General features: G+C 39.8%; 1 long non-coding RNA gene across 3 annotated transcripts in view; it reads right to left on the bottom strand.

The window, feature by feature from the left end:
• Window positions 1-11,590, bottom strand: part of LOC137488601 (uncharacterized) — a 234,976-nt gene that overhangs the window by 210,076 nt on the left and 13,310 nt on the right. The window contains exon 3 of one of the 3 annotated variants that reach the window (XR_012396226.1): window positions 5,487-5,605. The exons of the other annotated variants lie outside the window; for them this stretch is intronic. This is a non-coding gene — a long non-coding RNA (uncharacterized lncRNA). The remainder of the gene's footprint in view (window positions 1-5,486; window positions 5,606-11,590) is intronic. 3 annotated transcript variants of the gene reach the window in all.

Genomic DNA, 11,590 nt, shown 5'->3' with positions numbered 1-11,590 from the left:
CATCCCTAATAAAAAGTATTCATTACTACAACTTGCCATTTTGCATGTGCTATCAAATTCCATTAAAACAAAACTCGTCCATCAATACTGCAAAAAATGCATTTACTACCATATATATATATATATATATATATATATATATATATATATATATATATATATATATATATATATATATATATATTTTTTTTTTTTTACAATAACAGTTTTTCAACACAGATAAAAAAATAAAAAAAACAAGATAAATGTTCTTGAGAAAATACTAAAAGAAATCAAAACAAAGTGACATTTGGAGATTTTGTTGTTGTTTTAAAAATTTAAGTCACTTTAAGCTTTTGGGGCAAACAAAAACTGACATCATAAATCATTTTACTTCACAAGTAATTCTAATCTTGATTTACGATTGTTTACTGCAAAGCACAAATTAACTGTGAGACTTTTAATTTTGCACTATATGTTGCTGGACTACACAACCACACTTTAATTTTTACTGTGCTTGATCAAAAGCATAATAGATATCAATGGTTCGATCATAAACTGGTGAAAATGCTGTAAAATAAAGTATAATCAATCTTACAGGCTTTCAATGATTCACCTCCTGAAACATCTTCAGCATTCGTTGTCATGTTCAAAAGTCTGTTGGTGAGACACAGTGGCGCTTCCGGAGAATCACTGTTGTCTGCTTTTAATTACGTCCTTGTTGTTTTCAGCTGTCTAAATCTAGGAGTGAACTCTCCAGCTGTGAGTCGGTTTGAACCCTACATGGGCCAGAGAAGAGTCAAACTTTGAACTACATCCGGTAACTAAACCTTAGACATGGAAAGAAATGATCAGTAAGCAGACTGGAAAAGCTATTGCAATTGCATGTGTTGTGCTTTAACTCATTTGAAATCTGCTTTAGACTAAAATTTGTCTGTGAACATCACCAATCGAATCTTATTTGCTCTACAATTTTACCCCATAGTAACATCATATTTTCTTTTTTGTAGTGTCTGTTGCATTTATAATACAGCTTTTTGGGTTCAGAAACAAATGAAAAAAGCCGCTCCACATTCATCTAGCCTCTGTTTGCCAGACTAAACCAATTTGTGCTTAAGCGGCATCAAGTCATGTTTATTCCAACTTCAGCAACTCCAGGGATGTGAACAAAAGTCCCAATCTCCTTAGTGGACCAGTTTTTGACGTAGCGCGTTGATGTGTATGATCACATTGGCGCTCTTTGTTTAGCCAAGAGGCAATAAGCGTTGGCAAAAAGTACAAACAAAAAGCATCCTGGTGTGCATGGGTCTTAGTACACACCAAGCCGACACCAAACAAGTATCACAGACGAAAACTAACATCTGTTAGTTACTTTATCGTCTTGCATCTGGTCTCGCCTGGACCATTGCCATCCTCCGTTTAGTCACAAGCCAATGAATGTTGTTGAAAAGGACAGAAGAAAAAAAATCCCTTGTGCATGGGTCTTAGGGCCACTACACAATAAGCCGACGCCAAAGAACTAAACTGATAAAACCCAACTGTGTTGTCACCTCGTGTCTGGTTTCAGTTGGACCAAAAACTGCCCGTGAACACACCAAACAGACGGCAGTTGACTGATTTTGAAACGCATGTTCTGTGCCTGCATGAGAGGATATGTCTTAAGACACACCAAGCCGACACCAAGAAAATATCACAGACAAAACCTAACTGTGTTGTTGCCGCGTGTCTGGTCTCATCTGGACCAAAAAGCTGCCTGTGAACACACCAAAAGGACAACAGTGGACTGATATAACAGCATACGTTCTGTGCCTGCATGGGAGGATGCGTCTTAGTACACTCCAAGCCGACGCCAAACAAATATCAAAGACGAAACCTGATGGTGTTGTTGTCTTGCATCTGGTCTTGTGTGGCTTATCGGCGCCCTCTGTTATGTCACAAGGTATTAAGCGTTGGCAAAAAATACAAGCAAAAATCATTGCATTGCACATGGGTCTTAGGGCCGGTACATACCAAGCCAACACCAAGCAAATATCACTGTCAAAACCTAACTGTGTTGTCGTCTCGCATCAGTTCTCATCTGGTCCAATGATGCCCTCAGAAGTCAGAAGGCAATAAGATGGTGAAAAGCACAAACAAAAACCCTCCCAGTGGGCATGGGTCTTAGGGCCAGTACAGACCAAGCCGAGGGCAATAAACTAAACCGATAAAACCCATAAAACCCAACTGTGTTGTCGCCTCGTGTCTGGTTCCAGTTGGACCAAAAAGCTGCCCATGAACACACCAAACAGACGGCAGCTGACTGATTTAATAGTGCAAGTTCTGTGCCTGCATGAGAGGATGTGTTTTAGTACACACCAAGCAAATATCACACGCCTGTGTTGTCGCCTCATGTCTGGTCTCATCTGGTCCAATGGCGCCCTCTGTTTAGTCACAAGGCAATAAGTGTTGGCAAAAATTAAAAAGAAAATGCATCCTGCTCTACATGGGTCTTAGGGCCAGTACACAGTTAGCAGACACCAAGGAACTAGTGCTGACAAAACCCAACTGTTGTCGTCTTGTGTCTGCTCTCATCTGGACAAAAAGCTGCCTGTGAACACACCAAACAGACGGAAGCTAACTGATTTAATAGCGCATGTTCTGTGCCTGCATGGGAGGATGTGTCTTAGTACACACCAAGCTGACACCAAGCAAATATCACAGGTGAAACCTAACTGTGTTGTCGTCTCGCATCTGGTCTCATCTGGACCATTGGCGCCCTCTGTTAAGTCACAAGGCAATAAATTGGTGAAAAGCACAAACGAAAAGCATCCCGGTGTGCAGGGGTCTCAGGGCTGGTACAGACCAAGCCGACGCCAAAGAATTAGTGCCGACAAAACCCAACTGTGTTGTTGTCCTGTGTCTGCTCTTGTCTGCATCAAAAAGCTGCCAGTGAACACACCAAACAAACGGCAGCTGACTGATTTAATAGCCCATGTTCTGTGCCATCCATAGGAGGATGTGTCTTAGTACACACCAGGCCGACACCAAGCAAGTATCACAGACGAAACATAACTGTGTTGTCGTCTCGCATCTGGTCTCTCCTGGACCACTGGCGCCCTTTGCCAAGTCACAAGGCACTAAACGTCGGTGAAAAGCACAAACAAAAAGCATTGCCTTGTGCATGGGTCTTAAGGCCTGTACAAACCAAGCCGATGCCAAAAAAACAGCACCGACAAAACCCAATTGTGTAATCGCCTCCTGTCTGTTCTGATCTGGACCAAAAAGCTGCCCGTGAACACACTAAACTGTTGGCAGCCAACTGATTCTATAGTGTGTGTTCTGCACCTGCGTGGGAGAACGTGTCTTTCCAGACCGCAGGGGCCAGTATCTGTCTTCTTGGTCAGAAGTGCAAACCGGGAACTTCTGATGCATGCATACAAAGTGTAAACAAAGCAGCGTTCAGAACCATTATCACAGTAATTGTCACTCACAACGGAGGAACTCACTCCTGCAAATATGTCTGATAATAAGGTCATAGGGTTGGGCATCTAAGCTATAATGCCGATCCGATACACATCTCGATACAAAGAATACGATCCAATATATTAGCGATACATTTGTGACATATTGTGATGCAACACGATACGATTCACACCCATATCACGATACAATGCGATAATTCAGCACTAACTTATTAGATCAAGTTTATGAGATGATGTGAAAGAGGATGCTGTGCCATTGAATGAGTTTGATTATTTATTAACCAAGCAAAACCAAGACTTTTTTTGCAAACTGGCTCTTCTCTCAGAGCCAGAGTGTCAGTTTACAGTAAAGGCCCGTTTTAGAACATATAGCACATATTATTTAAGGATTTTCAAGATAAACAATGTATAAGTGCAATATATATTAAAATATATATATATTTGCACTCTTTCAACATAAAGGTTTACCATTGCACAACAAGAATTGTGATTTAACTTTTCAACTATGAAAACAAGTTTTACAAAGATATTTTGCCACTGAATATTCAAAACTTAAGATCGTGAACTAGCAGTGTTATGCTGCTTTGAAACATCACTATCACTGTAAACAACAGGCTAATAAAAAATAAATAAAAAATTAACAGGAGGAGGTGTTTAAAACCTTCGTTCTCCGTGACACTAGGCTGAATATCTTTGCAAATGAACAATGCAGTAACATCCGTTATTGGCGTAGAGCGCACAAAACTGTTGCGCATGGAAAAAAAACTTGCAATGCTTTTCTCACCACTTTTGGAGCTGGTAGCTACAGTTGAAGCAGTGCAGAAAGCCGGGGATGCAGGAACACTGGAAGATGCTTTCACAACAACACCGTGGCGCCGCTTCAAGTGAGTTATCAGATTAGTCGTACTGCCCGTGTATTTTACAGATGCGCGGCACATTTTGCAAATTGCATCTGTCCTGTCAAGTCGTCCATCCTTAAATCCATAATGTTGCCATACTTTAGATTTAGAACTCAGTGAGGAATAAAATGTTTGTTTTTCTTCTCGCGCTTTCTGAGGGCGCACCACTAGCTTCATCCGCACACCTGATACACTGAGTTGTAGTGTAAGTGAACACATCCGCAAGTCCGTTGCTAAGGCATACTTTATGTAGGTCGATTCAATTATGCGCCAAAAACAGGTTGACATCACTTGATAATAAATAAAAAATACATTCTATATTAAAAATATAAGCTGTATCTCGGAAAAATCGATGCATCTCGCAAAAACCGATGCATCTCGATTTGCTTCCAAAATTTCATTCATCCTTTGCTGCTTTACCGATGCACTCGCATCGTGCACGCGCATGACCGCGTATCGATACATATCGGTTAATCTTCCCATCCCTATAAGGTAAGGTCTAAGGTCCTTCACGGTCACACTCGGGCTCTGATTTGTTGCTGATCAATCAATCAGACCACTCTCCTTTACCTGGTGGACAACACCAATTGAACATGCTGAATTGGGCCAATGGGATCAGACATCAACCTAACGAGAGGCAACATGGAAAACATCAAACAAAGTCCAATAGCTGACCATCAACTTGATGTGTCCCGGCCCTTAAAAGTTGTAACAATTCTTGCAAATTTCTCCTTTTGCGTTTCAAGGAAAGCACATATGTTTGGAGCAACATGATTGTAAGCAAATGACAGCATTTCATTTTTGGATGAACTCGAACGTTTCCTCAGCAGCATTATCTGTTGCAAAGTATTACTCACTGATGTCAGATGCACATCAGAAAGAAGCCAAAACTAAACCTTAAACAGAAGTCTTGCATAACATAGGCAACTTTCGCAAATGAGTTAGAGAGCGAGTGATTGGAAGGGCCGGTGATCATTCATCACGCACATTCTTTCATTCCCATCTCGGCCGTTCATGGATGACACAGCGTATTTCCAGTCAAACGGAGGCTGTAGGAAACCCGTGGAGAGGCTGACTGACTGTCTGAGGACTCATAAACTACCCATGATAAGCATGTTCAGGATCAGTTAGTTAGTTGGCAACTCACCACGGATTCCTAAAATGCGCTGTCTTCAGGAGCTGGAAATGAACCCTTCAGGGATTTGCCCTCTGTTGCCCTCTCCAAGGAAAACTGCATTTTTTTTCCAGCAGAGACTCGTCCAAGACCTGTTAAATATGACCAGTTTTTTCCCCATGTTTTAGCTCTCGCTGTAAATCAAGTCTGACTGTCAGGGTTACGTCATTTCTGGGCTAAATGATAGTCAGATTTGATCTTTGACCTTTCCCTGAATGGTGCCCTTATAGACATGGAGAAGCACACAAAAGAGATGCTCAATTATATTTCGGCGTGTTCTACAGACAACGTGAGTGCTGTTTGCCTGAGGAAACTCACAGCTGCAGCAGGGTGTTCTGGGTAATTGCAACAGGGTGTTACGGAAGATTGCTAGAGCTTTGCTATTGTGTTCTTGCTGATATTTAAACTGCTGCAAGTGCACTGTGGATGGTTCTCACCATTTGTGGTGAGGTGCAGTTGATAGGTTGCTTTGGCTGTTGTTTAATGTGTGGTTTCTAGGGAGTTGCTAGAATGTTTTTGTTGATTTTTAACATGTTACATTGGTGTAGGGCTAGCGCAATCGCCTCACAGCAAGAATTTCACTGGTTCGAGCCCTGGCTTGGTCAGTTGACATTTCTGTGTGGAGTTTGCATGTTCTCCCCGTATTTGTGTGGGTTTACTCTGGGTGCTTCAGTTTTCCCCACAAGTCCAAAGACATTTGGTTTAGGTGAATTGGGTAGGCTAAATTTTCCGTAGTGTATGTGTGGGGTAGAGAGTGTATGGATGTTTCCCAGTGATGGGTTTCAGCTGGAAAGGCATCAGCTGCGTGAAACATATGCTGGCTAAGATGTGGCAACCCCAGATTAATAAAGGGACTAAGCGAAAAGAAAATGAATGAATGAATGAATTAGGGATGGGAAGATTAATCGATATGTATCGATACGCGGTCATGCACGTGCACGATGCGAGTGCATCGGTTGAGCAGCAGAGGATGAATGAAATTTTGGAAGCAAATCGAGATGCATCGGTTTTTGCGAGATGTATCGGTTTTTCCAAGATACAGCTTATATTTTTAATATAGAATGTATTTTTTATTTATTAACAAGTGTTGTCAACCTGTTTTTGGCGCATAATTTAATCGACCTACATAAAGTAAGCCTTAGCAACGGATTTGCGGATGTGTACACTAACACTACAACTCAGTGTATCAGGTGTGCGGATGAAGCTAGTGGTGCGCCTTCAGAAAGCGCGAGAAGCAAAACAAACATTTTATTCCCCACTGAATTTTAAATCTAAAGTATGGCAACATTATGGATTTAAGGATGGACGACATGACAGGACAGATGCAATTTGCAAAATGTGCCGCGCATCTGTAAAATACGCGGGCAGTACGACTAATCTGAAATCTCACTTAAAGCGGCGCCACGGTGTTGTTGTGAAAGCATCTTCCAGTGTTCCTGCATCCCCGGCTTTCGCACTGCTTCAACTGTAGCTATCAGCTCCAAAAGTGGTGAGAAAAGCATCGCAAGTTTTTTTTCCATGCGCAAAAGTTTTGTGCGCTCTACGCCAATAACGAATGTTATTGCATTGTTCATCTGCAAAGATATTCAGCCTAGTGTCACAGAGAACAAAGGTTTTAAACCTCTTCCTGTTAATTTTTATTTAATTATAATAAAAATAATAATATTAATAATAATAATGATAAACATAATGGGTGTCACGGTGGCACAGTGGGTAGTTTGACCACCTCACAGCAAGAAGATTGCTGGTTTGTTATATTTTTATTAGCCTGTTGTTTACAGTGACAGTGATGTTTCAAAGCAGCATAACACTGCTAGTTCACCACCTTAAGTTTTGAATATTCAGTGGCAAAATATCTTTGTAAAACTTGTTTTCATAGTTGAAAAGTTAAATCACAATTCTTGTTGTGCAATGCTAAACCTTTATGTTGAAAGAGTGCAAATATATATATTTTTAATATATATTGCACTTATACATTCTGTTTATCTTGAAAATACTTAAATAATATGTGCTATATGTTCTAAAATGGCCCTCTACTGTAAACTGACACTCTGGCTCTGAGAGAAAAGCCAGTTTGTTTGTCTTGGTTTTGCTTGGTTAATAAATAATCAAACTCATCCAATGGCACAGCATCCTCTAGTTAGTGCTGAATTATCGCATTGTATCGTGATATGGGTGTGAATCGTATCGTGTTGCATCGCAATATGTCACAAATGTATCGCTAATATATCTGATCATATTCTTTGTATCGAGATGCGTATCGGATCGGCATTATAGCTTAGATGCCCAACCCTAGAATGAATACATTGGAGTAGGTAGGGTGTTGCTAAGGTGTTCTGGTAGGTGTTTAATATGTGGTTGCTAGGGTATTCTGGCTGACTTTGCTACTGGAGTGTTATAGCTGGTTTCTAACCATACCCGTCAACCCTCCCATTTTTCCCGGGAGTCTCCTGTGTTTTACAATTCTATCATTCTATCATCCCATTAAGGTATTTCCCCCTATTTCTCCCGTATTTTTAATCTTTCTATGAAGGGTGGCAATAAACATGTAGGGACATGCCTTGCTCTTAAATGTGTATCTATTCTGTGCTTTCATTTTATTTAGCCATGAAAACATTTAGAAATAAATATAAAAAATGCGGGATTCCCTTCCTTTCCATTACAGAAGTTGTTGCCCCTCTTATGCAATTTTCAAACCAGTCTGTTAATGTAGCTGTGCGTGACTAGATTCTCTACACACGATTTGAGCCATATTGTGCCAGACTGCACACCACACACTGATTGGTGGAGTGGAGACAGAGTGATGAAGCTAATTATGATATGGGGATGGTTAGGAGGCCATGATGGACAGGGCCAGTGGGCAGATTTGGCCAGGATGCCAGGGTTAAACCCCTACTCTTTTTCGAAGGACATCCTGGGATTTTTAACGACCACAGAGAGTTGGGCCTCGGTTTAACATCTCATCCGAAAGACGGCGCCCACTGAGCAGTATAGAGTCCCCATCACTATACTGGGGCATTAGAACCCACACAAACCCACAGGTTGGGGGCCCTCTGCTGGTCCCACTAAAACCACTTCTGGCAGCAATCTAGCTTTGCCATGTGGTCTCCCATCCAGGTACTGACCAGACGCACCCCTGCTTATATGTTGATATTGTAAGTTTTCTTTTAAACAACAAATTTGGTCTTAAATGAGCATAAAAAGTTAGTAAAGCAATCGAATGCTTACATTATAGATCCTTGCATTTTTAAAGTGACACCGCTTATTTAATGTATTAAAATAAAATAAAAATCTAAATGAGAGATTCATTTGCTGCTCTTTAATCAGAATGTTTAAATTATACATTTAAGAAAAGGTTAATGAGTTTTTATAACTTAATTTAGTTTCTTTATAATAATAGATATTAATGTTAATAAGCTAAACTGATTAAATTAATTAATAATCAGAAAATAACATTACTGACTGTTTCAATGGTTTACTTACAATGAAACGGCTTGAGGTGCATAGAGGAGGGGAGGGGCGGGGGTTGGCTGAGGTAGGGGACTATCTCTTATTTTTACATCCTAATGTTGACAGATATGTTTCTAACATGCAGTTGTTGATAGGACTTGTTGGCTAATCTTAAATATATTTAAACAATATATTCTGGCTGGTGTTTAATTTGTGATGGGTGGAGTGTTCTGTTTTTAATCATTGTTATGCATTTGCTATGAGTCTATGTCATGAGGAAGTTTTTTCATATGCTGCTTTGCATTTACTAGGACATCACAGCAGTTTTTTTTTTTTTTTTTCATTCAGGGGTTCGTTTCTGAAAACTATTGTTAGCCAACTAAGGTTGCAAGTTTCGTTGTTACAAACAGCTGATTTGGCGTTTCCCAAATTCATCGCTCCAGCGAACATTCGCAAATTGCTTCGCAAACTTGTATGCTTTCATTTACACCTCTGGAGCTGTCGTTCGAAACAGTTTCTAACATTTAAACTTGGAATGATTAAAAAAGAATTAAAGTCATCTCTCCTGGGTGAAATTTGCTTTCAATGCATTTTTAAACAGTTCAGTTTTAGCAATCTTTATGTTTACAATTGTGCTTCCTTTGCAGTGCACTTTGAAAACATTGATTCCATTTTGAACAAAGAGGTGGCTCATGATGAAAACTATAGGTGTCCTATTATTTAAAAGCAGAATTTATGTTATGTCTCTAAAGCTTGTGAAAACAAAAAAATAAATAACATTTTAAAAATAGCATACGCTATAATAATAATAATAATAAATCATCATCATCATCATCATCATTAATATTATCATTAAAGTAGGATTTTTTTTTAAATTTCCTAATAAATAATAAATATAAATTTAATTTCTTAATAAACTGCCTCATTATTTATTTATTGATTTACATGATTTAAATATTATTTTAGCATACGTGTCAGCTTTTGTAAGTGATTTTATGTTTTAGAATAGAATACATTTACAATACATATATTTCACTTAATATGGAAAGCGAGTGCAGGTTTTTACCAAAACTATGATTGGATTCTTTTAAAATGTGTGTGCATGTAAAACAACATTATTTGCACAAAGAAATTATGGGGTTCTTCTCTAAAGAAGTTGTTACCACATTATGGGCGTTTTACGTTATAACTAACTTGGTTTAAATGATGGATCTGCGACAGAGAAGCTACGGGTTTTGGGAAACACTCGTCACTACATCGCTCATTTCCCAAACTATGCATCGTACTATGATAGTTCACCCGTGAGTTGTGTCATTGTTTGGGAAATGCACCCTTGATTTGCATTTGCTCTGATAGCTAGAATGTTCTGTATGGTTAAACGAGTGTTTCATGGACTAAAACAGAGTTGCTAATGGATATTTAGAACATTGCGATGAGGTTTTAGGTTTGTTCAAGCAAGCACTAGGGCATGGTACCCAGAGGGCATTTAAAGCTGGAGTTTAAGGAGTGGCATGCATGTTGAGAGAATTTGACATCAGTGGTATTTATGAGATATAATGGGCCCCGTATGAGACATAAACATATTTTATCAGCAAATTAAAACAAACATTATCATAGCAGCAACTTTACAACCAAGAATGACGTATTGCCAGGCTTTATTCACAATTTCCAGCGCAGCGGCAGCAGCTGCGAGAGAGAGAGAGCAGCAAATGTGGGTCATTCCCCATACTCTTGGTTTTCAGACCCCCAGACGGAGGTATGCGCGGGCGATCTTGTTTAAAGAAAACCTCTGGGTGGGATGACAACAGCAGACGGTTTTTCCATGACTCCCCAAAGAGAGCGTGAGCTGTCCCGGCCAGGAGAACACATCATCACCGCAGGCCAGAGCAAGGTTACGTGTGCTTGTTTGTCTGAAACAAATGAGAACTTTCCTACTGGCTACTCCGGTCTATGACATCACTTTGCAGCAAATCGCCCAAGCCATGATGACTAATCTAATTTGTACACGATAACGAATGTAAGCTATGAAAACGTTCGAATGAGGGACGTCGAGCAGATGTGATAACTTGCTAATGTATTCCGTCTGAATTGACCCTTCGTTGGCTCATTGCTTTATGTAAGATTGTAAAACAAATTACTGAAATGGGGAAACAACGAAGCATTGGTAACTATAGTCATGGCCCATTTAAGCATTTAATAATTCCCATCGATAACGTCGATACGTGCTAGTTTTCCAAATCCATAAATCCGCTATTGTCCTCTCTGATTGCAGGATAAACAGTAGGCAAACAAAAGCCAGGAGATCTGAGCAACTACACAAATCACATCCTGTCTATGGTTTTAGGTCAGAAATATGCAAACACAGATGCGGATGTTTGCCCAACACATTGCTTGCGCGTGATCCCATTGCTCATGCATCAACATGAACCACAGTATGCAAATCTTTGTAGTTGAGTAATGTGACGGATTTCCAAGGACATTCGCAAAAAATGGATCATGCTTGGATCATTAAATAAAGGCATTTCAAAACTAGGGATGCAACGATTAACCGGTTTCACTATTACCCGCTTTAATTTGTCACGGTTAATCGTAATGGCTTCTCAACACCGTGTTTCTGCACGGACCAA

The sequence above is a fragment of the Danio rerio genome, chromosome 20 (assembly GCF_049306965.1).
Source record: "Danio rerio strain Tuebingen ecotype United States chromosome 20, GRCz12tu, whole genome shotgun sequence".
Lineage (NCBI taxonomy): Eukaryota > Metazoa > Chordata > Actinopteri > Cypriniformes > Danionidae > Danio > Danio rerio.
The sequence above is the reverse complement of the archived record's forward strand: the minus strand, read 5'-3'. Positions and strand labels throughout refer to the sequence as shown.